A 13800-nucleotide genomic window follows, 5' to 3' on the forward strand; every position below is an offset into this window, starting at 1 on the left:
TACCAGGCCCTGCTCTAAGCACTTAGCCCACATATATTTAATCCTCACAACCACCCGCTGCAGAAGGTACTATAATATCTCCATTCTACAAAGACAGAGAGGCTAGTGATTTGCCAGGGTCACATAGCTCATGGGAGCAGAGCCAGGTTCCCCATCCCAGTAGTTTTGCTCCAGAGCCTAACAACACAGTCCCTATCTTATACCTGCTTTTTTGGCTAAAAATGAGACAGACTAGCTCCCAGGGACCTGGTGAGGTGGTCAAACAGACAAAACTGCTTAATAGGGGAGGAAAAAAAAAAAATCATCTTTGGCCACACACACACACAGCCCTCTACCCACAGAGCAGCATCCCAGGTCTCAAATCTATCCTGAAACAGAGAATCTGCCTCTATGGACAGACACCTACTGTGTACTTGCTCAAGTTCTGCTAGGCCTCTAGGAGTTATTTCAAACACCAGTGTTGTCAATACTGGTGACCTGGAGGGGTCATGCAACAAAATGCAAGCTCGCTCTTGAATTCATGAGCTTACAGAAGAACACCATTGGAAGTTGGGCCATATGACCAACGGGGAAGAGTGTCTGGGACAGAGACTGCAGTCTCACATGGGCAATGCTTCCCCTGTTCCTAACACGCCAGAAGTTAGGAACGGTGTTATTCAAGAGGAGCTCAAAACCCACGCCCTAGCTCACTGAATGAACTGCATGAAGCCCGTTAAAAGGTGATGAGATGGGGCAAGGAATGGCCTCCTGTCCAGGCTTTCTTTCTCTGGGCAGTTTTACATAGTCCAATAGATATAATAAGGTTTTAACCTTAGATATCAAGTTCTAAAATAAAACTAGGGTATCGCCTGCCATGGTAACGCAATGAAGAGCTAAATGAAATTCATACAAGTCACACAGCATCATCTCTCCCATAGCTAAAGCAAATAATATCAACAGACAGAGCACTGTATACCCTTACCTGAAATTTGTAAGGGAAACCATTTTGGCCATAAACACTTGGTTGCAGCAAGCAGTCTTAAAGGGGACTGCTACAGGGGCCCATTAAGAAAGGTAACCCGGAAGTGGCGGATGGTCGTATTTTTTTAATTCACTCCAAGAGCCCCAAAATGGGGGAAGGTCAGAGCCCCCAAAATAAAAGACAATCCATGTTAGGAAGCAGAAGCCAAATATGTTGACTTTTTTTTTTTTTTTAAATGTTAACTAATTTGATCTCAGAGTGAGAGGAGAGAGCTACAAGGGTGCCATCCAAGACAGGAGTCTGGGAGCTTTTAAGGGTCATGGACTGCTTCAGCAATCCAGATCCTCTCAGTGTTTCTGAAGGATTCTGACGAAGAAAATACTTACAAAGAAAATCAGTTGTGTTGAAACACAGATATAAAAATATTTAAGCAGCAAAACTGTGAGAATAGTAAATGTGTGCTTAACACACATAACAAGACACAGTAGCAGGTCTAAGAGCTACTGCAGTTTTCTAGCAATGATGAGCGTAAGTGATAGTTAAAACGATCTCCCACAGTGCGGGACACAAATGTGATTTCTACTTGCCAAAGCCACAGGTGCTGACAATATGTGATGCTGCCCATTTTCACGACTGAAGAAAAAGCCACTTTCTGGTTGGAGATTGTGAAAACAAAGATGTGATTTTTCTCCCCCACCCACCCACGTTCACAGATGCCCTGAAGTACATCCAAGGACCCCAAGGACTAGAGACTCTGACCCAAAGAATCAGTCAGACTCAATGGGGTAATTACTCAGACTTGCTAAGTGCTCTGCTAATAGCCCAGGGGCTTCTAGAGACCCAGTAGTGCAGTTTTCTCCCACTCACAGAACCACTGAAATTCAGAAAATCAGACGGTCATTTACTGACTGGCACACATTAGCAAGACTGGGTATTCCACATATGCACCACTCCTAGCAATTAAATGCCAAGTCCCATGATTAATTTTCATAGTGATCTATAAAAGTTCTATCTAACAAGAAAGTCCATCACCACCAAATTACTAGCCCACCCACAATAACTAGCCTGTCATTGCAAGAGAAAGACCTGTGGCAATTTACACTATGAGACGACAGACAAAACCAGGAAAGCTGGGTTGAATATATGGGACAAGTGTATTTTATTATGGTTCTGTTTTCTTGGACGCTCTCCTTATCCCTTTTAAAGTGTTTAACATCCAGGAGTTACATAGTCTTCCAATTAACTGGATCAGGCTTCCTAGTTAAGGGTGGTACCCGAGGCTCCCCCACCCCCACCGCCTCATACAGTCAGGCCACTCCCCAGCTGCGTGCCCTAAACCAGGGGATGCCCATATGAAGATAAATATAATTTAGAGTCCAAAATACATGGACTTACATTGGGCCACTGCCAATTTCTCATGGATCCCGGGTAACTGAGACGGTTTTTGTTTTCATGGTCAGGACCTACAACAACAGCTGCGGGAGCGTAATACTTTTTCTAGACTAATAAAGTTACCTAAGTCTGGCTCACAGTTTCAGCCATGGCAGCCGCTCAACTTCCCAGAAAGATGCAAGTAGTCGCAGGAGAGCGGGGAGGGTAGTGCCGAACTAAACTGGTGGCGTTCAAACCCGACCCAACCGCAAATAACACTCTGGCTAAACTGTGAATTACAGAATAATTCCTATGCGTGGAGATTACAAACGTTATTTCCTGGAGTCCCATAAAATTTCATCAAATCTATGAAGTTCAAGCTCTACGCTTGAAGTGAGGTGACATGCCACATACGAACATCTCCCTTTTCTTCTCTAAAACCCAGTGAAAGGTTCAATTAAAGCCCTTAGTAACTCTGCAGTGAAACTTTTGACCGTGGATTCTGTCACCACTTCTCGGAACACATACAAACAGTATGAAAGAGATCTCCGACCGAAGGAATAAAATCGGTATTGTGAAGTGGCATAGAAACCACACACACACGTCCCTACAAATACACGTAGATCATTTTTCTTTCTAGTTGGGGGGAGGCCGTGTGGGAGGGGGAGATGCTACAGTCTCCAAACCTAGAAGGTTCCTTGTACTTGTAGCAGTTACAAAGTTATTTCCTCAATATAAGTGTGTGGTCCCTTTAAGGAAAAACACCCCAGTTAGAACCCAGTGAAAAACAGGAACACATGTTTCTTGAACGACACTGAATTAGAAACAGTGGATGTGAAATTGTTCTAGATATAATGAAGATGCTGCACAGATGTACTAAGTTTTCATGATCTCAGTGAAGCATCTTTCCACTACAGCAAAATATGGGAGTCTACAACAGAGCTGGATATAAAATAAAATCTTTAAATGTCTGGTCCTTGTTTTTATGCAAACTTCCCGAGCCAACTCCCTCTGCCTTCTCACAAACCTAATAAAACACATATTTCTGTGTACTGATAATTCACTGAAAACCACAAAGCCATCCATCTCCAACTGAGACTCAGGATTCCTTACAATTATCTCCTCTTATCAATACTGCACATCTGTTAAAAATAGAAGACCTTTGCTCCACAAATGCAACCAAACACCATGAAAACCACAGCACAAGTGGAGACAAAAGCATCCTTTGGCTGAAGCTGTGAAGTTTTCCCCGCTGTGAGGGGTCTTGTCTCGTCCTCACAAGGAGGAGATAGAACTCTAATCGTCCTCTTTGACCGATAAAGAAGTTGAGACAGAGATCCAGCAGCCTGCCACAGGCCACCATCAACTCGGAACACTGACTCCACTTCTTGTCTCTCGGAGGAAAGAACACTAGGAACCTTGTCCTGAGAAGCCTAAGCCTTGGATCCCAAGCTCGAATGATGTACAAGACCAGGCTCTATCACACAGCATACGGCCTCTAAAGATAGCATTATGACAAAACTACAATGAAATTGGGATAATCTGGTTTTATTTAAACCTATTATCACCATGTATTCCTAAACATCTATACTTACACTTCTGAAAGAGAAGCTGAATGCAATCATTGCCAACATCCAATGCCAAACCAGTCAATCTCAGCTCTCTTCTCTGCATCCTTGTCCTTGGAAAAATGATGTGAATACCCACTTCATTTGCCACCTCCACGCAGGCAGCTCACAAATAGGTTTCCCCATTGTTTTACCCATGCTGCAGTTTTAGTACTTTGTTTCCAGCTTGCTGACATCAACCCTGGCAACACAAACTCTACATGTCCAAAACTAAACTCGCCTTCCTCTTCCCCAGAACTCCAACACCCCCTCGCCAGCGTGGGTTCTGGGTTCCTATTGACAGCAACCCCGCTCACCTCCCCATTCAGTCCACCAGACCCCAGGCCTCTACATCTTCATGGCCTGCTTCCAAGTCTGATAAGTAGCCAAGAGAATGACTAAGTCTCACCAGTTCCAGCTCCTCTCCACTCCCTCCCACCATTCTGGGGAGGGAATCACCATCCCCTCACTGGACCACCGGGAGGGCCTGCAGCCTGATCGCTCTAACTTCAGGCCAGTTAAAGCACATCAAAATCACCTCTAGGGCTTGTGAAGCCAGATTGCTGAGCCCCACACCCCACCTGATTTTTAGGCCTGGTTTGAAGCAGAGACTTATTTCTAGTAAGTCAACTGATGAGGACTCCACTCTTCAGGGTCCAACGCCTAAGAATCATGGTTTTTGACTCACCTTGATCCCTCTCCACCTCCCATCAATTCTTCCAGACTTTTTTCTTCATGGACCAACAAAAGCCTTTTTAAATCTGAAAATGTAGGCCTCCGGAAAAGGGCGGGGGGGTGGGTCTGGGTGGCTCAGTCCATTGAGTGTCTGACTCTTGAATTTGGCTCAGGTCATGATCTCAGGGTCATGGGATTGAGCCCTGCAACCCCTGCTATGGCTCAACAGGGAGTCCGCTTGAGAGTCTTTCCCTATGCCCCTCCCCCCACTTGCACACACGTGCATGCTCTCTAAAATGAATAAATCTTTAAAAAAAAAAAAAAAAAGATGGGCGCCTGGGTGGCTCAGATGGTTAAGCGTCTGCCTTCGGCTCAGGTCATGATCCCAGGGTCCTGTGATCGAATCCCACATCAGGCTCCCTGCTCTTTGGGAGCCTGCTTCTCCCTCTGCTTCTCTATCTTATGAATAAATAAAATCTTTAAAAAAATATTTAAAAAAAATGTAGGCCTCTGATAATTGGGGACAATAAGACCTACTCTTCACTGTGGACCTACCATACTTTAGGTTAGCTCTGTCATGTTACAGTTAAAACAACCCTGCAAAATACAACATTGCCTCCAAATTTATAGGGCAACTTTGTAAAAAAAAAAAAACAAAACAAAAAAAAAAACCCCGAGACTTTGAAAGCTTAAGCAATTTCTAAATTCCATAATGATAAATTGGTTTTATGTATTAAAGGGGCCCTTCTCCTTAAACTTTTTTTTTTATTATGTTATGTTAATCACCATACATCATTAGTTTTTGATGTAGTGTTCCAGAGACAAACTTTTGTTACCAAAATCTGATGCAGAAAACAAAGAGCATTTCCTTCTCAGGACAGGGTAAAAGGTGGGACCTATAAGAATACAAAGTGTAGAACCAACACATGTTCAAATCCAACCTCCCAAGAGGATTTAACCAAATAAAAAAATGTCAGTACTCTGCTTTTATTTACCTGCCTCTACTTACATACGTACTCTCTGCTTTTTGTAGATCATACCCTCGTCTGTTCTAGCACAGTTAACCTCAAGCTAACAACTACATCAATCTATGCTATTCTTATTAACAAGGTCTTTACTTGAAAGGGCCTTTTCTGCCTTCATTATGACGAGCATGTGAATGATTCAAACAGCATGACCAGAAATTCAGAAGATTCTACATTTTCACATGCTGTTTTTAAAAAAAAAAAAAAAAAAAAAAGGCTTGGGGCGCCTGGGTGGCTCAGTCGTTAAGCGTCTGCCTTCAGCTCAGGTCATGATCCCAGGGTCCTGGGATCAAGCCCCGCATCGGGCTCCCTACTCTGCGGGAAGCCTGCTTCTCCCTCTCCCCCTCCCCCGGCTTGTGTTCCCTCTCTCGCTGTGTCTCTCGCTGTCAAATAAATAAAATCTTTAAAAAAAAAAAAAAAAAGGCTCTACAATAGACTCATTTCAGACCTAAAGACACCTGAAGATTGAAAGTGAGGGAATGGAGAACCATTTATCTCACAAATGGATGTCAAAAGAAAGCCAGAGTAGCAATACTTACATTGGACAAAACAGACTTTAAAACAAAGACTGTAACAAGAGACAAAGAAGAACACTATATAATAAAGGGGACAATCCAACAAGATGTAACAATTGTATTTATTCACCCAATACGGAAGCACCCAAATACACAAAACAGTTAATAACTAATGGATAATATTACAATAGTAGGGGACTGTAACACCTCACTCACATCAATGAACAGATCATCTAAACAGAAAATCAACAAGCAAACAATGGCTTTGAATGACACACTGGACCACATAGACTTTACATATATTCAGAACATTCCATCCTAAAACAGAAGACATATTTTCAAGGGCACATGGAACACTCTCCAGAATAGATCACATTACAAACCTCAAATTCAAGATCAAAATCATACCATGCATACCTTCTGACCACAAGGCTCTGAAACCAAAGTCAATCACAAGAAAAAAATCTGTAAGACCACAAATACATAGAGGTTAAATGACATTCTACTAAAGAATGAATGGATCAACCAGGAAATAATTTAAAAAGTCCATGGAAACAAATGAAAATGCAAACACAACGGTCCAAAACCTTAGAGATGCAGCAAAAGCAGCTCTAAGAGGGAAGTTTATAGCACTACAGGCCTACTTCCAGAAAAATCTCAATTAACCTTATCTGACAAAAAAAGGAGCTAAAGAAAACAAAACCTAAGGCCAGCAGAAGGAAATAATAAAGATTAGAGCTGAAAAAAACAATACAGAAACTAAAAAACAAAAATAGAACAGATCAATGAAACCAGGAGCTGGTTCTTTGAAGAAAAAAAAAAAATCAGTAAAATTGATAAACATCTAGGAAGACTTATCAAGAAGGGAAATTACAGTCACAAATGAAAGAGGAGAAATAACAGTCAACACCACAGAAATACAAATTATCATAAAATATTATGAAAAACTATATGCCAACAAATTGGACAACCTAGAAGAACTGGATAAATTCCTAGAAACATATAAACCACCAAAACTGAAACAGGAAGAAAACAGAAAACTTGGACAGATAACCAGCAAAGAAATTGAATCAATAATCAAAAAAACTCCTAGACAGCTTCACAAGCAAATTCTATCAAACATTTAAAGAAGCATTAATACCTACTCTTCTCCAACTATTCCAAAAAATAGAAAACTTCCAAATTCATTCTATGAGGACAGCATTACTCTGATACCAATACCAGATAAAGACTCCACTAAAGGGGCACCTACGTGGCTCAGTTAAGCATCCAACTCTTGATTTCAGCTCATGATCTCTCAGGGTTGTGAGATTGAGTCCCCCTGGGTGTGGAGCCTGCTTCAGATTCTATCTCTCCCGCTCCCTTTGCCCCCGCCCACCCCCAAAAAAGACTCCATTAAAAAAAATACTACATTGAGGGGGGTGGGCACCTGGGTGGCTCAGTCGTTAAGCGTCTGCCTTCGGCTAAGGCCATGAGTCCTGGGATCAAGCCCTGCATCGGGCTCTCTGCTCTGTGGGAAGCCTGCTTCTCCCTCTCCCACTCCCCCTGCTTGTGCTCCCTCTCTCACTGTCTCTGTCAAATAAATAAAATCTTAAAAAAAAATACTACATTGGGGCACCTGGGTGCTCAGTTGGTTATACTCTGAAAACTATAAAACACTGATGGGAAGAAAAACTGAAGATGACAAAGAAATGGAAAGACATTCCATGCTTATGGACTGGAAGAACAAATACTGTTTAAATGTCTATACTACCCAAAGCAATCTACTCATTTAATGCAATCCCTATCAAAATATCAACAGCATTTTTCACAGAACTAGAACAACCCATCCTAAAATTAGTATGGAAACACAAAAGACCTCGACTAGCCAAAGCAACCTTAAAAGAAAAGCAAAGTAGGAGGCATCACAATTCCGAAATTCAAGTATATTACAAAGCTGCAGTAATTGGAGCATCTGGCTGGCTCAGTAGGTAAAGCCATGACTCACTCTTGGGGTTATAAATTCGAGACCCACATTGGGTGTAGAGATTACTTAAAATCTTAAAAACAAACAAAAAAAAAACCAAAGCTGTAGTAATCAAAACAGTATGGTACTGGCGCAAAAACAGATGCACAGATCAATAGAACAGAACAGAAAATCCAGAAATAAACCCACAATTACATTGTCAATTAATCTTTGACAAAGCAGGAAAGAACATCCATCAGGATAAAGAAAGTCTCTTCAACAAATGGTGTTGGAAAATTGGATAGCAACATGCAAAAGAATGAAACTGGACCACCCTCTTACACCATACATGAAAATTCAAAATGGATTACAGATCTAAATGTGGGACCTGAAACTTAGAAGAAAACACAGGCAGTAACCTCTTTGACACTGGTGGTAGCAACTTCCTTCTAGATAGGTCTCCTGAGGCAAGGGAAACAAAAGCAAACAAACTATTGGGACTACATCAAAATAAAAAGCTCCCACACAGTGAAGGAAACAATATAACAAAAAGGCAACCTACAGAATGGGAGAAGATATTTGCAAATGACATATCTGATAAAGGGTTAGTATCCAAAATCTATAAAGAACTTATACAACTCAACACCCAAAAAGCAAATAATCCAATTAAAAAATGGGCAGAAGACATGAATAGACATTTCTCCAAAGACATCCAGATAACCAATGGACACATGAAAGAATGGTCATCAATCATCATCAAGGAAATCCAAATCAAAACTACAATGAGAGGGGTGCCTGGGTGGCTCAGTCATTAAGCGTCTGCCTTCCGCTCAGGTCATGATCTCAGGGTCCTGGGATCGAGCCCCGCATCGGGCTCCCTGCTCCACGGGAAGCCTGCTTCTCCCACTCCCACTCCCCCTTGTGTTCCCTCTCTCGCTGTGTCTCTGTCAAATAAATTAAAAAAAAAAAAAAAACACTACCATGAGATATTATCTCACACCTGTCAGAATGGATAAAAACACAAGAAAGGATAGATATTGGCAAGGATGTAGAGATGAACCCTCGTGCACTGTTTTTGGGAATGCAAACTGGTACAGACACTGTGGAAAACAGTATGGAGGTTCCTCAAAATTGAAAAATAGAAAAACCTTATGATCCAGCAATCACACTACTGGGTGTCTACCCAAAGAATACAAAAATACTAATTCAAAGGGATACATGCACCCCTATGTTTATAGCAGCATTACTTACAATAGCCAAATTATGGAAGAAGCCCAAGTGTCACACGACTGATGAACAGCTAAAGCAGATGAGTCCTATATATTCACACAGACACACACATATATATGGAATATATATAATGGAATATTACTCAACCATAAAAAAGAATGAAATCTTGCCATTTGCAACAACATGCATAGAGCTAGACAATAAAATGCTAAGCGAAATAAGTCAGAAAGACAAATACTATATGATTTCACTCATATGTGGAATTTAAGAAACGAAACAAATGAGCAAAGGGAAAAAAAAAAAAAGACAAATCAAGAAACAGACTCTTAAAAAAAACACACTGATGGTTGCCGGAGGGGAGGCAGGTTGGGGGGATGAGTGATGGGTGTTAAGGAGTGCACTTGTGATGAGGACCGGGTGTTGTATGCAAGTGTTGAATCACTACATTGTACACCTGAAACTACTACAATACTGTATGTTAACTAAATGGAATTAAAATAAAAACTTTAAAAGAGAAGAGAGGCTTGGGACGCCTGGGTGGCTCAGTTGGTTAAGCATCGGACTTTGGCTCAGGTCATGATCTCAGGGTTGTGGGATCGAGCCCCACGTCCAGCTCTTCGATCAGCATGGAGTCTGCCTGTCCCTCTCCCTCTGCTCCTCCCCACTGATTCCACGATTACACGCACGTCACTCTCTAAATAAAAAACAAAAAATAAACCTTGTCCTTAGCAGCTACTATTAAGGAAAAAAAAAATATAGGACACACAAATTTGAGTAACACCCAGTTCCTGGCCTCAACAAAAATCAACCTACCAACCAGAAGTCCAAAATAGCACTGTGGCATTATGGGACCACAGCAAAACAGAGTGACATGGTGTCAAAGGTTTTAGAGTCAGGCAGACCAACCTAGAGGTTTAATATGTCCCAATCCCAACTCGACCATACTTTACTTGCCCTGTGATCTTGGGCCAGTAACTTGATCTCTGAATCTTAAGGTTCCACACTTATGGGGCACCTGGATGTCTCAGTTAAGCGTCTGACCCTTGGTTTCAGCTCAGGTCGAGATCTCAGGGTCGTGAGATCCCGCGCTGCCCCCACCCCCACCAGCCCTGGGGTTCTAAGCTCAGCATGGAGTCTGCTTAAGACTTTCTCTCCCTCTGCCCCTCCCCCCAACCCCGCACATTCTCCACTCTCGCGTTAAAATCTTAAAAAAAAAATTCCTCACTTGTAACAGAGATAATATGCCACAGACTAGTTGTGAAAATTAGAAATAACATATGAAAAGTATCTAGGATTATGCAGAGTACAAAATGTATATTACATAAATGGTCATAATTGTCTCATGTTATTGTGTCTGCTTATATAAGCCCAACTACAACTTTTAATGCCTATAATATTTAAATGTCAGTGGAATGGCCTTTTCCTTTTTTATTTAGGTTATTAAAATGATAGAATTTAACTGCAAATGAAGATATGGGGCTGAGGGAGGATGAAGGATGAGTCACACATTTCTGGCTTGAATAATGCTAATGACCAAAGTGGGAAAAGCAGACAGAAGCCTAGGGATAAGGGAACTCGGGGGGGGGGGGGGGGGTGCGGACCAGAGAGACAGGAAGCAGGCAATAATTGGGAGGGAAAGGAGTTTGGTTTGGATATTCCTACTTAAAAGTAAATATGAGTCATCCAAATAGAAATGTCCAAGAGATTGTTTTGAGACAAGGGGATGAACTCACAGAAAGACTTAGGGGTCATTAACACGTGGGTGGTGGCTGAAACCACAGAAGTACTGAGGTCCCCCGAAGAGGCTCAGCAGACTAAAAGAAAAACCACCAAGGATCAAAGCTCAGGGAACATGAACATTTAAGGGCAAATACAGTAGGACCTAGGAAGAAATTAAAGAAGAAGAAATGTAGTCAGAAATGATGCAAAGGAACCCAGAAAAGGAAATTTCAAATGAGGAGTGGTCAGTGCTATCAAGTGCTACAGAAAAGCCATGTCAAAGAGTTCTATCAGAGGCCATTTGTAACCTTAACAAGAGCAGTTTCCATGAAGCTGAGGCAATGAAAAAAGCAGGTAACAGGTCATCTCTAAGGTCCCTCCTAAGCAGTAAGATTCTTTGATCTCAAAATATAAACTTATTTTCCAAACCTTATTAAAACCTCAAATAACAAAAAGTTGCAAGGTCTTCTTTCAGAGAAAGGGAATTTGCAAGAGACACAGTTAAACATTTAACTGATCTTTTAAGCTCCTATCAACTTCCTGAAGTTGGTCCCAAGGAAGGAATAAAGAAAAATTAGCTAATTCTCAACCACCCAAAAACCTCCTGGAAGAGGAAAAAAACTGTATCCCTTACTAAATAAATTTCCTGTCTAATAAATCTGAGGGCAATACATTTAAATTGCTATTTCAGTACTACTTTGAAAAATGTGTTACCATAGGTCAAAAAACTTTGGTTTCAATATGCAAATCTCTGCATACTTTGGGTAAAATTCCATTTAAGCAGATTCCCACCTGGATTTCTAAATAAGCCTTAACTCATTAAATTCAGAAAATTGTTCTTCAATGTCATTTTTCTCGTTCCTTGTATACTTACAATGATAGAAAGTGTTGTCCTAGGCAATTTTAACTTAAAGTTATAAAATGGTTCTACCATGCAAATTATGGCACAATAAGGGGATGTTTGGCTTGGCTGTATGAACTGGTTAAACTAGTTAGTAGAGTTCAAAAATAATTCCCCCAAACATCTGCTCAGGCTAAGAAAGAGTTTCTTTGTTTTTAAGTCTAGTCCACATAGAAATATTTTTTAAGAAGTTATAACTATCTCTTTTAGGAGTTTTAAACAACAGACATATATAGCAGGGACTCCTTCCCCATCCCCGAATTTCTAGTTCAGTACACTGGGGGTGGAAGGGGGGTCCCAGTATTCTAATTCTTAAAGCTTCACCTTAGATTCTGCTATGTACTCCCCAGCCATGCTCCTGCTGAAAAGCTTTACCTTTTGGCAGGATCCCCCGAAGTTTTAGGGGCAATGTGATCACGGTGTTGTTTATGACAAGCAAGGCATGGCAGGAGGGGTGAGTGCAGAATGTGAAATCCTGCCAGCAAGCCACACAGGACAGATGGCAGGGTGCACCTCCATGTTACATGGGCGTTTCAAGAATTCACAGAGCTTTGGAAGCAGGTTTAACCTTGACCCCCATCTCCTATGGGGACGCTTTCCAACACCCAGAGATAAGGAATATAGGGCAGTCTTCAGAGCCCTCAGTCAACCATTCTATCCTGGACCTCCTGGGGATTCCTGCTCCATGGCTTCAACTGTGAGCAGCTGAGCATAAATAACAGTCCTCCAAGCTGTGCTCACTTAAGATGGGATTGAAGATCCAGTTCTCCGCCAACTCTCTTCTTAAAGGAGAGAGAGAATATTTGAGTCCTACTAACTGTCACACATTAGAGATAGGGAATGCAACTAACAATGTGAACAGAACAAAAGTTTTACCCATCAGGAGCTTCCAGCCTCACCCAAACCCTTGAAGCAGGTATTTTTGTTTGAAAATTCATATACAAAACTGCAATACAGGAAAACCATAGTACAGAAGTTTACCGGCTTTCCTAAAGTTCCTGAAAGCACATAACTAAAAAAAATCCTCCTTGAAACCCAGGGAAGGGAAAAGACACAGCTCAGAATAAGTTAACAGGACTTCTGTGTTTGCAAACTGTCAATATTAAGGTATTAAGCTACTCACACAACACATATTAAATGTTTTCAGTGGAGAAGTACTGTGCTAGGAACCATAGAGAGACCCAAAACCTTGAAATGGGCACACACACACACAAAAAAAAATCAGAAAAGTTCTGGAAAAAAAAAAAACGTATCAAAACATCCCTATTAATAAAAGTGCTTTAACCCAGTAATTAAGACACCAAATTTTTTTCAAAAATTCTTAAATTTCTTTGACTAAAAACCCAATTTACTTTCAAATCCCTCAAAATTTTCAGAGAATAACTCATCTTGGAAAACGGGGTCTGTCAGGAGTCGGATTCTCCATGAGTCCCACTCACCTTGCCTCACCCCAGAGTCCACGTGCTGGCAACAGAGAGAGGCGGTCTCACTCAGGGGGTGGGGTGGGGCACAGCACCCAGAAAGCTCCTCTGGACAAGTCGACCACAGAAAACTAGAAAGAGAACTGGAAAAAAAGAAATCCTGTGAGCACACTCGCCCTAGGAGACAAGCAGCAGAGAGTTTATAAAACCAGCTACAACCTCCCAGAAACTCCCGACAAAGCCAGGATGGAGAGGAAAGAGACATCAGCATATACATACTCTTAACAGAGGGGAAAGCAAGGTGACCGGCTGGCAAAAGCAAGAAAATTAGTGCTTTCTTCCGAAGCCCTCTATCCGAGCAGACCTGGGACATTTACTGAAAGCCTCCTGTCTGGAACAGGGTACTGAAGTACTTGTTCACTTCTCCTAT

The 13800-nt window shown here is 41.6% G+C and overlaps 1 protein-coding gene across 5 annotated transcripts in view; it reads right to left on the minus strand.

The window, feature by feature from the left end:
- The window catches only part of TANC1 (tetratricopeptide repeat, ankyrin repeat and coiled-coil containing 1), a 230247-nt gene that overhangs the window by 160278 nt on the left and 56169 nt on the right, over positions 1–13800 (minus strand). For 4 of the 5 annotated variants that reach the window (XM_035007970.1, XM_035007971.1, XM_035007969.1 and 1 more), the window contains exon 2: positions 13389–13513. The exons of the other annotated variant lie outside the window; for it this stretch is intronic. The gene's annotated coding sequence lies outside the window, so the exon portion shown is untranslated. The remainder of the gene's footprint in view (positions 1–13388; positions 13514–13800) is intronic. 5 annotated transcript variants of the gene reach the window in all.

Source organism: Mirounga leonina, unplaced genomic scaffold, assembly GCF_011800145.1.
Source record: "Mirounga leonina isolate KUSES-001 unplaced genomic scaffold, KU_Mleo_1.0 Mir_151, whole genome shotgun sequence".
Taxonomy (NCBI): Eukaryota; Metazoa; Chordata; class Mammalia; order Carnivora; family Phocidae; genus Mirounga; species Mirounga leonina.